The sequence below is a fragment of the Bubalus bubalis genome, chromosome 12 (assembly GCF_019923935.1).
Source record: "Bubalus bubalis isolate 160015118507 breed Murrah chromosome 12, NDDB_SH_1, whole genome shotgun sequence".
Classification (NCBI taxonomy): domain Eukaryota; kingdom Metazoa; phylum Chordata; class Mammalia; order Artiodactyla; family Bovidae; genus Bubalus; species Bubalus bubalis.
The window spans coordinates 59,796,557-59,813,141 of NC_059168.1; the positions used below are offsets into that span (position 1 = coordinate 59,796,557).

At 38.4% G+C, this 16,585-nt stretch overlaps 1 long non-coding RNA gene across 1 annotated transcript; it reads left to right on the top strand.

The window, feature by feature from the left end:
• The first annotated feature begins 4,573 nt into the window (after nucleotides 1-4,573).
• LOC123328710 lies at nucleotides 4,574-5,784 on the top strand. The gene is made up of 2 exons (XR_006543736.2): nucleotides 4,574-4,720; nucleotides 5,158-5,784. It is a non-coding gene; the product is annotated as an uncharacterized LOC123328710 (long non-coding RNA).
• Nucleotides 5,785-16,585: the final 10,801 nt, after the last annotated feature.

Sequence of the window (16,585 nt, forward strand, 5' to 3'; positions counted from 1 at the left end):
AGTGATTTTGGAGCCCAAAAAGATAAAGTCTGTCACTGTTTTCCCATTTATTTGCCATAAAGTGATGGGACCTGATGCCATGATTAGTTTTATGAATGTTGAGTTTTAAGCCAGCTTTTTCACTCGTCCCTTTCATCAAGAGGCTCTTTAGTTCTTCATTTTCTGCCATAAGCGTGGTATCATCTGCATATATGAGGTTATTGATATTTCTCCCAGAAATCTTGATTCCAGCTTGTGCTTCATCCAGCCCAGCATTTCTCATGATGTACTCTGCATATAAGTTAAATAAGCAGGGTGACAATATACAGCCTTGATGAACTCCTTTCCCGATTTGGAACAAGTCTGTTGTTCCATGTTCAGTTCTAACTATTGCTTCTTGACCTGTATACAGATTTCTCAGGAGGCAGGTCAGGTGGTCTGGTATTCCTGTCTCTTAAAGAATTTTCCACAGTTCATTGTGATCCACACAGTCAAAGGCTTTGGCATAGTCAATAAAGCAGATGTTTTTCTGGAATTCTTTTGCTTTTTTGATGATCCAGTGGATGTTGGCAATTTGATCTCTGGTTCCTCTGCCTTTTCTAAATCCAGCTTGAACATTTGGAAGTTCACGGTTCACATACTGTTAAAGCCTGGCTTGGAGAATTTTGAGCATTACTTTACTAGTGTGTGAGATGAGTGCAATGGTGCAGTAGTTTGGCACTGCCTTTCTTTGGGATTGGAATGAAAACTGACCTTTTCCAGTCCCGTGGCCACTGCTGAGTTTTCCACATTTGCTGGCATACTGAGTGCAGCACTTTCCCAGCATCATCTTTCAGGATTTGAAATAGCTCAACTGGAACGCCATCACCTCCCCTAGCTTTGTTTGTAGTGATGCTTCCTAAGGCCCACTTGACTTCACATTCCAGGATGTCTGGCTATAGGTGAATGATCACACCATCGTGATTATCTGGGTCATGAAGATCTTTTTTTTACAGTTCTTCTGTGTATTCTTGCCACTTCTTCTTAATATCTTCTGCTTCTGTTGGGTCCATACCATTTCTGTCCTTTACTGTGCCCATCTTTGCATGAAATGTTCCCTTGGTATCTCTAATTTTCTTGAAAAGATCTCTAGTCTTTCCCATTCTATTGTTTACCTCTATTTCTTTGCATTGATCATTAAGGAAGGCTTTCTTATCTCCTTGCTATTCTTTGGAACTCTGAATTCAAATGTGTATATCTTTCCTTTTCTTCTTTGCCTTTAGCTTCATCATGTGTATATTATGTGGGACTGCAGTTATTATCCAATGACATTTTTATGGAGGGGAACAGATGTAGTTTGGGACTGGTAATATGATGTCAGGTATTCAGTCAAAGACAAGGTTGGGGTTATGAATTCAAAATTCACTTTTGCCTAATTTTTAGCGTGTGCTAAATTGCTTCAGTGGTGTTTGACTCTTTGAGACCCTATGGATTGCACCCCACCAGGCTCCTCTGTCCATGGGATTCTCCAGGAAAGAATACTGGGGTGGGTTGCCATGCCCTCCTCCAGGGGATCTTCCTGATCAGGGATTCAACTCGCATCTCCTGCAGCTCCTGCATTGTAAGTGGATTCTTTACTGCTGAGCCAATGGGGAACCAGTTTTTACAGTAACTACCTTCAAGTTTTCCCTGCTTGATTTGAGAGGATGGTATTCTGCACCTCACCACAGGAGAATTCAGCTAATTTCTTTGCTTATTAAAGTTAAATTCTTCACCTTTTTTATATTTGCTTTGTTAGCTAATAAACAGATTATAGTTCTACATCATAGCTTTAAATGAAATTATGTAAATCACAACGTCTGGTATATAGTTAGTGTTCAATTGATGTTAACTATTACTATTATTATGTGGTTACTTTTTCAGATTTTTTTTCTTTTAAATATTTCACATTCTTTAAATACTTGATTAAAATGCAAAAAAACAATTGTCCTTCAAACAAAACTCAAACTTACACTGCCTTCTGGTGAGACACTGTTAGCTTCCTATTGCTGTTATTACAAATTACCATACATTTAGTGACAACACAAATTTGTTTTCTTACAGTTCTGGAGAGAAATCTAAAATGGTCTCTCTGGACTATGATCAAAGTGTCAGCTTTCCTTTCTGAAGACTCTAAGGCAGAATCTGTTTCCTGGCCTTTTCCAGCCTCTAGAGGCTGCATGTGTTCCTTGGCTCATGCTTGTTTCTCAAACAATTGAATCACTCTGACCTCTGCTCTTGTTGTCATATCTCCTTCTCTGACTCTCCTGCCTCCCTCTTTTACTTTTAAGGAGCTTTGTAATCACGTTGGGCCCACCTGGATGAGCCAGGCTAATCTCACTATCTCAGGATCATTAATTTAATCATATCTGCAAAGTCCCTTTTGCCATGTAAGGTAACAAACTCACAGGTTTCAGGAATTATGATGCGGACATCTTTGGGCAGTGGTTACTCTGCTTGCCCCAGAAACTTCCTGAAGTTACTAATGATAAGACCAAAGTTGGCATTATTTATCAGCAAAGGGAGGAAGAAAGGATTCTTATTTCATTGTCCTTTAAATGGACTTTGGCCAAATGTTGATGGCATATCAAAGACAAACCCTTTGACTATTTGTTTCCTTAGAATTGGGCAATTTTTTAATCTAATAGGTTCTGAATACCTTCCAGGATTTCGGTCTTAGCAATATTTTATATACAGTTGACCTTTGGACAATAGGAATTGAATTGTGCAGGTCCACCTATTTATTTTCAATAAATACTACTACAATACTACACAATCTGAGGTTGGTAGCATCTGAAGATGCAGAACTACAGATTCCAAGGGCAGACTGTAAAGTTATACTCAGATTTTCGACTGTGAGGAGAGTCGATCAATGCCCCTAACTTCTGCGTTATTCAAAGATCAACTGCATATGTGTGTGTGTGTATAAATATATATACACACACATATCTGTATATTTACATGTATAGGACCATCTCATCTATCCACAACATGGCAACATGTCCCTAAGCTAAAGCTTAGGAAATGCACATGTACACACACATACACATAGTCACACACAAGCTGTCCTGAGTAGCCAAAATAGCTGACGAAAAATTATTAAGGCTATTGTGTTTCATTAATAGGAAAATCGTAGACTCATTCTCAGATCCTATCACTTGAAGTATAGTTCTAATAAAATTGGCTATCTTGTTTTCAAACCTTGGCCAACTTCAAGTAGAAAATTAGAAGAGCAAGAAGGAAAGCTCTAGGCAGGTAGATTGACAGAACTAAGAAGACCTGAAGACCAATATCTCAGTCAACAATGTGCCTTGTTTATATTATATAGTCAAATGAAACAAAATATTAATAAATCTGTGCATTCAAGAAAGGAAAGTGAGAAATACGAGGTTTTTTCAGGAGAATCTATTAATTATCAAGCCTTTGGATAATCACTAACTTTCTGGGCTTTCACTTCTTCATATTAAAAAAAATGCATATTATTTGATGTCTAGGTTCCTGTCTACTCTAGAATTCTATGATTTCAAATGACAATAATATCTTGTCACAGAGGAGGAAATCAGAAGTGCTATGTATTATGGTATACATTATTATTTTTTAGTGTATGTACAATATGAACCTAATATGTTACCACACTTAAGGGATAACTTAGGTGTGTCTGGGATGACTAAGAGTGAGGCAGGCAGGGCAATGAACTTCCGTGGTGTCACAACCAGAACAATAAGTGATATTTATGATGCTTTAATCTAACTAGCAATTAACAGTTACTATGTGCCAGGCATTGTGCTTGCTGCTAAGTCTTCATGAGAAATTAATTTATTTTCGTGTTTCCAGGAAACAGGTGGAGAGCAATTTGGTAGTAACCAAATAAAACTTTAGGAATTCTCTGGCAGTCCAGTGGTTAGGACTTTTACTGCCAAACCCACACAGTGCAGCCAAAACACAAAGCAAAACAAAACAAAACAAAAATCTCCAGAAATATGTAAATGTTTTGATCCAGAAATTCTTCTCAGATACTGTTCAACAGAAACTTTCTTTTTTTTTTTTTCCAACAGAAACTTTCATGCAAGTGCTCAACATATCTGTTCAAAAATGCTTACTTATGCATTGTTTGTAATAGTAAAACCAAGGAAATGACCTAAATGTCTATTAATAGAATGAGACAGACCTATATATACCAACATGAAAACATGCCACAGACACAATACGAAATGACAAATAAATTTATGACAGTATGTTTTTCTGTTGTTGATATATAGATATAAGAAGATGCATTAAAAAAGAATATGCATAAAAATACCTGGAGGATACACAACAAACAAGGGACAGGATTATGGAGGTTTTTTCTTTCTACATTTTTTATAATATTCACTTAAAAATAATAAACACATTACATAGGAAAAACAATACAGATAAAACAAATGTAATAATACAAAATAAGAGGTGAGACAAAAAATAAAATATTTTAGAAATATTTTCATGAAGCATTATTGAAACTTCATTTAAAACAACATGTTTCCAAGAATTTGCAATAGGTAAGTTGTTTCACCTGCAGTTCTCTAACCCAGTAGCTAGAAGCTGTGAAGTTTGACTCAGTTTACCCCTTTCTTCATCCTGGTTGGTTCCAGCTTTAAATAAAGCTTTTCACCTGAACTTGCTCTTTAAGAGCCCTGGATTCAGAACAGGGGAGAATAGTGAGCCTGTGCATGTGAATTTGTTTACGGTGAGTCTCTCAGAGGAAATCATGTGCATGTCTGTTTACTTTTCCTTGGAACCTAGAAGGTCACCTCTAAAAATAATCTCGCTCAGTGTCAGAGCTTCCGTGACACAGAGGTACATGCCTCACATGCTCTCTGCAGTTAGTGCCCCATGCCAGGCCTATCCAGTTCCCCAAAGGACTCAGACCAGAGAGGAGGGGAAAGCAAATGCCAGCTAATAATGGATAAGCTCTTTAAAAAAAACGGCCCATACTTATTCTCATGGCTGACATTCTAACTAATGACATTGAACTTTTAAATATTTATTGGCTGTTTGCATTATTCTTTTGTGAACTTCCAAAGGAAATACTAAGAGAATTTCTGAACCAGAGCACATGATTCTGGTTACTGGGCTTTGCAGTAGACACATCTGAGATGGTTAACCAGCCTTTACTTCTTCCAGGGTTGCAAAGACTTGGACACGACTTAGCCACTGAACAACAACAACAACGTCTTCCAGAAGGGCTCTGAAGCTCATGTTAAATTGGTGGGCCTGAGAAACTATGCCTTACTTGGGAATATGTTCCCTTTGCCTCCGACCTCCACTTCAGTCCTAACTAATTGAATATTCCCTTAACTCATGTTGGGCAGAGATCACATTGTGGAAGACTTTGAAAGCCAGACTATGCATTCTGAAGAAGGCAGCAAGATGATGAGAGCTCTGCTTTAAGATTAATCGGCATTAGTATAAAACAGACTTGCAAGAGAAAAGTGAGGAGAAAGATCGGTTAGAGGTCTATTGTTTCAGTTAGAAATAATGAAAGTCTGAACTAAAGTCATGTGCAGGAGAGAAAAGGATAAAAAGATGGTAACTGAAGAAGCAGAATCTATGGAATTTTATGGCTGATTGGATCCGAGGAGCAAAGGAATTCCACATGTTCTAGAAGACTCCAAGGCTTCTGTTAGGAAACTGGTGGTGCCGTTACGAAGATGTCCCACACGGGGCTCTGAACTCATCTTCTCACACCAACAACTGTTTTGTCATCTGTCTTCAATTGTTCACTTTCATTTAAGCCTATTCAAGAGTCTCCAATATTTTAAAAACAAAATAAAGCAAACAGAAACAGACCTTTCCCCTTGAGAGGCAGAGGGAAAAGTAGGCTATTGACATCCTCCACCTTAAATGTAAGGAGCCAAGACAAGCTATCTATGATTAAAGGAATGAAAAATAGAGCATAAGTATGTTGCGAAGGTGGCCAGCAGAGAAATAGAATGGTGATAAAACCACTTTGGATGAGAGAGATATAAGAGAAATAAATTTTTATATAGCATATCAGGAAATTAATAGATAATGTCTACTTCCTTGGTGGCTCAGACAGTAAAGTGTCTGCCTACAATGCGGGAGACCTGGGTTCAATCCCTGGGTCAGGAAGATCTCCTGGAGAAGAAAGTAGCAACCCACTCCAGTATTCTTGCCTGGAAAATCCCATGGACGGAGGAACCTGGTGAGCTACAGCCCATGGGGTCGCAAAGTGTCGGACATGACTGAGCTACTTCACTTCTTCACTTCGAGGTAAATCAAGAAATAGTCATATTATGAGGTTAATTAGCAATATGGAGGTTACCACAACACAGAAATAGTTCAAAGTAGTTGATTCTGGGCAGGGGAGGGTAACTCAGAGGATTGTTGCTTTTTTGAACCAACTGCATGTAATTCTTTGATGTGGGTTTCTTTCTTTTCTTAAAATGTTTTGACCACACCATACAGCATGTGGGATCTTAGGTCCCTGACCAGGGATTGAACCTGCACCCCCTGTACTGGAGAGAGAAGTCTTAACCACTGGACTGGTGGGGATGTCCTTGATATGGTTTTTGAAGTTTTTTCCTTTTTTTCTTCAATATGACAAAGATAGAGGTCTTTAAAAATCCTCCCTAAATTCACATTTTGTTGTAATTATCATTAGCTCTTTTCATCCTTAAAATATTTTCCTTAATATGTAGTAATAAAAGCCAACATTTATTGAATCATTGTTATGTGCCATCATTCTTAGCACTGCTTTATTTTCATCATCTCATTTAATCTTCACAGGCAACTTATTGTAGCTAGACATCTTGAAAAAGTTGTCTGTGTTCACTATCCACATTTGTTTACCATCCAATATCTCTTCAACCCACTCCAGACTGATTTTTGCCACCCAAACTCAGCTGAGACTGCTCTCAGTAAGTTCAGTTCAGTTGATCAGTCATGTCCGACTCTTTGTGACCCCATGAACTGCAGCACACCAGGCTTCCCTGTTCATCACCAACTCTCAGAGCTTGCTCAAACTCATGCCCATCAAGTCGGTGATGCCATCCAACCATCTCATCCTCTGTCATCCCCTTCTCATCCTGCCTTCAGTCCTTCCCAGCATCAAGGTCTTTTCCAGTGAGTCAGCTCTTCACATCAGGTAGCCAAAGTATTGGAGTTTCAGCTTCAGCATCAGCCCTTCCAATGAATATACAGGACTTATTTCCTTTAGAATTGACTGGTTTGATCTTTTTGCAGTCCAAGGGACTCTCAAGAGTCTTCTCCAACACCACAGTTCAAAAGCATCAATTCTTCAGCTTTCCTTATGGTCCAGCTGTCACATCCATACATGACCACTGGAAAAACCATAGCCTTGACTAGACAGACATTTGTTGGTAAAGTAATGTCTCTGCTTTTTTAATATGCTGTCCAGGTTGGTGATAGCTTTTCTTCCAAGGAGCAAGCGTCTTTTAATTTTATGGCTGCAGTCACCATCTGCAGCTATTTTGGAGTCCAAGAAAATAAAGTCTGTCACTGTTTCCATTGTTTCCCCATCTATTTGCCATGAAGTGATGGGACTGGATGCCATGATCTTAGTTTTCTGAACGTTGAATATTCAGCCAGCTTTTTCACTCTCTTCTTTCACCCTCATCAGAGGCTCTTAAGTTCCTCTTCACTTTCTACCATAAGGGTAGTATTATCTGCATATCTGAGGTTATTGATATTTCTCCCAGCAATCTTGATTCCAGCTTGTGCTTCATCCAGCCCAGCGTTTCTCATGATGTACTCTGCATAGAAGTTTAATAAGCAGGGTGACAATATACAGCCTTGACATACTCCTTTTCCTATTTGGCATGCAGGATCTTAGTTCCCTGACCAGGGATGGAACTGGCATCCCCTGCAGTGGAAGTGCAACTCCTTAACCACTGGACCACCATGGTAGGCCCTAATTTTAATTAAATTTAAATTTTAAAACAACTGATGAATTTATTGAAAAATTTTAAGTATATTTTGAAAAATAGTATTTGTTGCTGTTCAGTCACTAAGTCATGTCTGACTCTTTGCAACCCCATGAACTGTAGCATGTCAGGCTCCTCTCTCCTTCAGTATCTCCTGGAGTTTGCTCAAATTCATGTCCATTGAGTTGATGATGCTATCTAACCATCTCATCCTCTGCTGCCTTCTCCTTTTGCCTTCAATCTTTCCCAACATCAGGGTCTTTTTCACTGGGTTGGCTCTTCACATCAGGTGGCTAAATTACTGGAGCTTCAGCTTCAGCATCAGTCCTTCCAATGAATTTCAGGGTTGACTTTCTTTAGGATTGACTGGTTTGATCTCCCTGCAGTCCAAGGGACTCTCAAGAGTCTTCTCCAGCACCACAGTTCAAAAGCATCAATTCTTTGGATAAAACTACTTTTTCAATTAAAAATTTTGTTAGCATTCAAACTGATATTTGTTGTACATGTAATAATATACACTAGATTTCTAAGACATATGAAAGAAACGAATGTGAAATAGCTCATTAATACTTTTTAATTGGCTACATGTTGAAATGATAATGTTTTTGATTGTGCTGTGCTTAGTTGCTCAGTTGGGTCCGACTCTTTTCGACCCTTTGGACTGTAGCCTACCAGGCTCCTCTGTCCATGGGATTTTTCAGGCAAGAATACTGGAGTGGATTGCCATTTTCCTCCTCTAGAGGATCTTCCTGACCCAGGGGTCAAACCTGCATCTCCTATATTTTCTGCATTGGCAGGCGGATTCTTTACCTGCTGAGCCATCAGGGAAGCCCCAATATTTTTGATGTGTTTATTTAAATAAGTATATTATTAAAATTAATTTCACCTGGTTGTAGAAAAAAATTTAATGTGGCTACTAGAAAAATGTTAATTGAACCTATGGTATGTATTATATTTCCACTGGATGGCTTTGCTCTGAAGGTAGGGTCCTGGTACTAACAGAAGTTTCAGTCAAGTGGTGGGGTTGGAAGGCCTTTCCCCACCTTTTACTACTCTAGTTGTCTCCATTCGTTCTTTCTCTCCATCCTTCTTATTTCTCACACCCTTGAGGTAGGGAAGGGATTATGTACCTAATCATACCTCTATAGGGTATTTAATTTTAAAAGACAGCAGAGGTCATGTAACTGCTTCACATAAAGAAGTGGCTCACTGTAACTGGATTTAAGGCCTCTGAGATGGGGTATTTGGCCTTCTAAAAGTCTCTGTTGATAGGTGTTGGTGGCATCCTTCTTGGATTTCCAAGATTGTCCTGATTTACAGGTTCTGACCATGTAAGTATTCACACTTGTCAAATTTTGAATCCCAGTTTAAAATTCCAAAATGTGTATCTATGGGAAATTATATGTTCTGCTTATCTATAATACCACTTTATTATTAAAAATGGGCTTTTCTGAGGAGTTGAAGGATATGTGTACTTGCAAACCTGTTTTGCTAAACCCCAAATCAGAGCTGGCATTTCTGGGTGACCGAATAAAACACTGACAATTGTACATCTCCAAAGTTGGCTCTTTGGAGCCTCTATTAAAAGGACATGCAGTAGAATCTCTTATTTATTTTTGATTTTAAAACAATGTAGCCTTGGGGAAAACAATAGAGAGAGGGCATTTGGGTACACTCACATTGTTGCTGAGAGGACTAAATGAGTTCATATATGTAAGGTGCTTGGACCACTGTCTGAAATATAATAAACCCTCAACTCAATCAATGTTAACTATTAATATAAAATAGGCACACGATACTGCTAGCACACACACATTGTTAGAAAACATAAGGTTAGAACAGTCAGACTCCAGGGAGCTGGGTACAGCTGGACCTCAAGAACTTTGGATGCTGTAGGCACTCTCTGTCTCTCATCTGTGCCTCTGTGTGTGCTGATTTCAGTCTTGCTCACTGCAGATGAGCTTCCTCACGTGGCCAGAAACCAACAACTCCCAAAACTATCTCTTACAATTTCTTCCACTGGAGAGATCTTCTTCTGAGTTATAGCTGGGGAAAAAAAAAAAAAATCCAAGGGAAGGGCTACAGGTGACTTTAGCTTAGCTCAGGTACCTATCCTTAGACCAGCCTACTTTGGTGGTGGGAGTGAGGACATACAAGAGCCTGGTTGCTCTCATGGAAAACCAATGGTTGGAGTTTGGGTAGAGAAATTCCGCAACATAAATGAGACTGTTGAGCACACCCAGCCAGACTCAGACATGTGCTGGGGACTGCCAGAGAAAAGCCTAGCCCCAGCTCAAAAACTGCAGCAAATTGAGCCTGTCATTTAACTGCTTCCATTGCAGCTCATCACTAAGTCCTTTCTTAAAGGGACATTCAAACAACCTATCTCTCCATGGTTGCCAAGGTTTACCGTTTGTGCCATGGATTTGCTTCTCCACACAACAGGTTCAGGGAGTAGCTCCTCCATGTTCCTCCATCCTGTAGGGTCTGAGCTTTTGTTAACCATACCCGTCTCTGGCTGGGATTACTGCACTTGTGCCGACCTTGGAACACCGGGCCGGGGTTAGGTATGAACACTGCCTATGCACTTGCTGATTGCTCTGGAGACTATCTCAGAAGGGAACAGCCTGGGGGGAAAACAAGGAGATCTGGACTATGTCAGTGTGGTGCCTTGGGAAAGATAGATCAAAGAAAGTTTTGTAGTATGCAATCAGAAATAAAAGCTGGACTCAGAGTGGACTCTGCACCTCAGCCCAATAGAGGCTGCAGGTCCCCTGACCCATTGCACCAAATTTCGTGTTCTGTTCCCATTCTTGTTGCTCACTCCCGGACCTTTAGGGCAACAGTTGACACCCAACATGGGGCTGGAGCGAAAGTGAAAATACAGCGACGCAGAACCTGGCACGGTTGAGAGGCCTCTGAAAATTCTCACTGGTAAGTCTTCAGGCATTCAGGGTTAAAATGGGAAATGTTGAGAGTGCGGAACACTATCGCCCATATATTAGTTTATTAAGACAGCTCTTGAAAGCGTGAGGAGCTTCTATTAGTGAAGGGCGATTATTATTAGAATTGTTACAAGCAGTGGATAAATATTGCTGCTGTTTCCCGTCAATAGGGACCTTAGATTTAAAAGTCTGGAAAATAAATAAATAAATAAAAGTCTGGAAAAAGGTTGGAGCCAAGTTAAAGAAAGAACATACAAAAGGAACTCCGCTCCCTGTTTATATTTGGAGTACATGGGCATTAATTAAGTCAGTACTGGAACCTTTGCAGACTTCTGATTCTTTTGATGAAAGACATGACGACTCTTGAAAAACCTCAAAATCAGTATAGGGAGGCCAGTCACTAAATTATGTCCAATCAAGGTTATAGACCAAGATTGGGACTGGGCAAAAAATCAACAAGGAAGAATTTATGCTTTGAATGCTCAAGATTTCAAACCTCCCCACCCTCTTTTTAATTGGTGGCTCAGATGGTAAAGCATCTGCCTGCAATGCAGGAGACCTGGGTTCGATCCCTGGGTTGGGAAGATCCCCTGGAGAAGGAAATAGCAACCCATTCCAGCATTCTTGCCTGAAAATCCCATGGTCGATGGAGCCTCATAGGTTACAGTCCATGGGGTCACAAAGAATCAGACACGACTAAGCGACTTTACCTTCACTTTCTTTCATTTTTCCTTTTCACTAGTGGTCACTGCTCCTATTAATCTTCCTCCACCCACACCTATACCTCTTAATTGGAAAACTGATCAACCTGTGTGGATAGAGCTACTGCTGCTAAGTCACTTCAGTCGTGTCCGACTCTGTGCGACCCCATAGACGGCAGCCCACCTGGCTCCCCCGTCCCTGGGATTCTCTAGGCAAGAGCACTGGAGTGGGCTGCCATTTCCTTCTCCAATGCATGAAAGTGAAAAGTGAAAGTGAAGTCACTCAGTCTTGTCTGACCCTCAGCGACCCCATGGACTGCAACCTTCCAGGATCCTCTGTCCATGGGATTTTCCAGGCAAGAGTACTAGAGTGGGGTGCCATTGCCTTCTTCGGTGGATAGAGCAGTGGCTTCTAAAACAAGAAAAATTGGACGCTTTACATAAATTAATTAATGAACAGCTTAGCAAGGGACATATTATTGAGTCCTTTAGCCCTTGGAATTCTCCAGTGTTCGTTATACAAAAGAAATCTGGTAAATAAAAAATGCTTACTGATTTGAGAGCTGTTAATGCTGTTATTTTTCCAAGGGTACTTTACAACCTGGTCTACCTAATCCTAGTATGATTCCAAGAAATTGGCATTTGTTTGTTACTGATCCCAAAGATTGTTTTTTCACTATTCCTTTATACCCTGATGATCAACCTATATTTGCCTTTTCAATTCCTTCCATTAATTTAAAGGAGTCACATAAAATATTTCAATGGACTGTGTTACCTCAAGGTATGCTTAACAGTCCCACTATTTGTTGAAATGTTGTAGCCAAGGCTTTACACCCAGTGTGATAGCAATTCCCTCATGTATATATCATTAATGATATACTGTGACTACAAAAAAGAGAAATGACATTTTTGACACTGAATGGCCATGATATTCTTTAGACTCTGGAGAAAACTGGTTAAAATAAAATATTTTTTGAAATTGCAAAACCGGTTCTTCTTACATGTGCAGTTAGGAAAAAGTTGACTTGTTAAAATACTTTTTTGGAGCTCCAATTCTGCCTGGGAAACAAAAACAGGCTAGGGAAAAAACCTGAAGTTAGCTCTTATCATGTCCTTGGGATACACAGCCCACTCTATCTGGGATTCCAGCCATAAACAAATTGGTAGAACTCAAACCAAAAAAAAAAGATGGGGCAAAAAGATATTTTAAATTTCAAGCGAAAAACTATGTCTGTCTATCTAAATTTATCTGTGTCTCAGTGTGTGTCTTTGTTTTTGGATAATATGAAGTTAATTTATAAATGAGCATTATTTTTTTTTAATTAATTTATTTATTTTAAATTTTATTTTATTTTTAAACTTTACATAATTGTATTAGTTTTGCCAAATATCAAAATGAATCCGCCACAGGTATACATGTGTTCCCCATCCTGAACCCTGCTCCCTCCTCCCTCACCATTCCCTCCTTCTGGGTCGTCCCAGTGCACCAGCCCCAAGCATCCAGTATCGTGCATCGAACCTGGACTGGCAACTCGTTTCATACATGATATTTTACATGTTTCAATGCCATTCTCCCAAATCATCCCACCCTCTCCCTCTCCCACAGAGTCCATAAGACTGTTCTATACATCAGTGTCTCTTTTGCTGTCTCATACACAGGGTTATTGTTACCATCTTTCTAAATTCCATATATATGCATTAGTATACTGTATTGGTGTTTTTCTTTCTGGCTTACTTCACTCTGTATAATAGGCTCCAGTTTCATCCACCTCATTAGAACTGATTCAAATGTATTCTTTTTAATGGCTGAGTAATACTCCATTGTGTATATGTACCACTGCTTTCTTATCCATTCATCTGCTGATGGACATCTGGGTTGCTTCCATGTCCTGGCTATTATAAACAGTGCTGCGATGAACATTGGGGTACACGTGTCTCTTTCCCTTCTGGTTTCCTCAGTGTGTATGCCCAGCAGTGGGATTGCTGGATCATAAGGCAATCTTAACAGACCCATCACAAGCACGGAAATTGAAACTGTAATCAAAAATCTTCCAGCAAACAAACACCCAGGTCCAGACGGCTCCACAGCTGAATTCTACCAAAAATTTAGAGAAGAGCTAACACCTATCCTGCTCAAACTCTTCCAGAAAATTGCCGAGGAAGGTAAACTTGCAAACTCATTCTATGAGGCCACCATCACCCTAATACCAAAACCTGACAAAGATCCCACAAAAAAAGAAAACTACAGGCCAATATCAATGATGAACATAGATGCAAAAATCCTTAACAAAATTCTAGCAAACAGAATCCAACAACACATTAAAAAGATCATACACCATGACCAAGTGGGCTTTATTCCAGGGATGCAAGGATTCTTCAATATCCGCAAATCAATCAATGTAATACACCACATTAACAAATTGAAAAATAAAAACCATATGATTATCTCAATAGATGCAGAGAAAGCCTTTGACAAAATTCAACATCCATTTATGATAAAAACTCTCCAGAAAGCAGGAATAGAAGGAACATACCTCAACATAATCAAAGCTATATATGACAAACGCACAGCAAACATTATCCTCAATGGTGAAAAATTGAAAGCATTTCCTCTAAAGTCAGGAATAAGACAAGGGTGCCCACTTTCACCATTACTATTCAACATAGTTTTGGAAGTTTTGGCCACAGCAATCAGAGCAGAAAAAGAAATAAAAGGAATCCAAATTGGAAAAGAAGAAGTAAAACTCTCACTATTTGCAGATGACATGATCCTCTACATAGAAAACCCTAAAGACTCCACCAGAAAATTACTAGAACTAATCAATGACTATAGTAAAGTTGCAGGATATAAAATCAACACACAGAAATCACTTGCATTCCTATACACTAATAATGAGAAAACAGAAAGAGAAATTAAGGAAACAATTCCATTCACCATTGCAACGGAAAGAATAAAATACTTAGGAATATATCTACCTAAAGAAACTAAAGACCTATATATAGAAAACTATAAAAGACTGGTGAAAGAAATCAAAGAGGACACTAACAGATGGAGAAATATACTATGTTATGGATTGGAAGAATCAATATAGTGAAAATGAGTATACTACCCAAAGCAATTTATAGATTCAATGCAATCCCTATCAAGCTACCAACAGCATTCTTCACAGAGCTAGAACAAATAATTTCACAATTTGTATGGAAATACAAAAAACCTCGAATAGCCAAAGCGATCTTGAGAAAGAAGAATGGAACTGGAGGAATCAACCTACCTGACTTCAGGCTCTACTACAAAGCCACAGTTATCAAGACAGTATGGTACTGGCACAAAGACAGAAATATAGATCAATGGAACAAAATAGAAAGCCCAGAGATAAATCCACGCACATATGGACACCTTATCTTTGACAAAGGAGGCAAGAATATACAATGGATTAAAGACAATCTCTTTAACAAGTGGTGCTGGGAAATCTGGTCAACCACTTGTAAAAGAATGAAACTAGAACACTTTCTAACACCATACACAAAAATAAACTCAAAATGGATTAAAGATCTCAACGTAAGACCAGAAACTATAAAACTTCTAGAGGAGAACATAGGCAAAACACTCTCTGACATACATCACAGCAGGATCCTCTATGACCCATCTCCCAGAATATTGGAAATAAAAGCAAAAATAAACAAATGGGACCTAATTAACCTTAAAAGCTTCTGCACATCAAAGGAAACTATTAGCAAGGTGAAAAGACAGCCTTCAGAATGGGAGAGAATAATAGCAAATGAAGCAACTGACAAACAACTAATCTCAAGAATATACAAGCAACTCCTACAGCTCAACTCCAGAAAAATAAATGACCCAATCAAAAAATGGGCCAAAGAACTAAATAGACATTTCTCCAAAGAAGACATACAGATGGCTCACAAACACATGAAAAGATGCTCAACATCACTCATTATCAGAGAAATGCAAATCAAAACCACTATGAGGTACCATTTCATGGCAGTCAGAATGGCTGCGATCCAAAAGTCTACAAGCAATAAATGCTGGAGAGGGTGTGGAGAAAAGGGAACCCTCTTACACTGTTGGTGGGAATGCAAATTAGTACAGCCACTATGGAGAACAGTGTGGAGATTCCTTAAAAAACTGGAAATAAATGAGCATTATTTAAATTCAGGTTCACATGAGCTGAAAAATATTCAATATTAAATATCTAACATTGATGTTTGTTTGCTAATCTAATTAAGACATGTCTTATGTCATCAACATTGTGTAATACTTTTATTGTCCCTAGGTTTAAGGTAAACTAAATTTGTCAACAAAAAAGTAACTCCTTATATATATAAATATATATAAATGAGATGAAAACTTTTAGATAAACTCTATTAAAAATAATTATATTTTAGAAATGTGTATCTAAAATAATCTCTGAGGATTGAGGTAACTTAAATTTCTAGAGTTGTACTAAACTAAATGATAAAAGTTTATTGAATAGCTAGGCCATTTCCAAATAAAGTAAGATTTTAAAATATTAATTACTGAACACTAACTTCCTCTTACAGAAAGTTTCTCTTACAGAAAAACTAAAGAGATTTTGGACTATTAATAAATATTTTTGGTGCCTCCTGAGATGTTCTCTATTAAAAAAAAAAAGCAAAAAAGCAAATGTTAAAAAAAAATTAAAACTAGTATTTATGTTCACCAATCTATAAAATGCTAATATACAAGACAGTTCATGGTTGCTAAAGAAAAGTAAGATGTGTGTTTTTAATAAAAAGTTATAAGGAATGGAATTACATTCTATTAAGGAAAAAGGAAGTACAGCTAAACTGACAAGTGGCTGTTCTCTGAATGGGCAAATAGAGTGATGAATACAAAAGTGTAAAAAAGGTTTTGCAAGTGGAAGAGAGTTTTATGCATGATACAAGTTTCTTAAGACATTAAACTGCCTTTGAAATATTTTATTGTTACTTTGACTAGGTTAATAACTATTGTTTCACA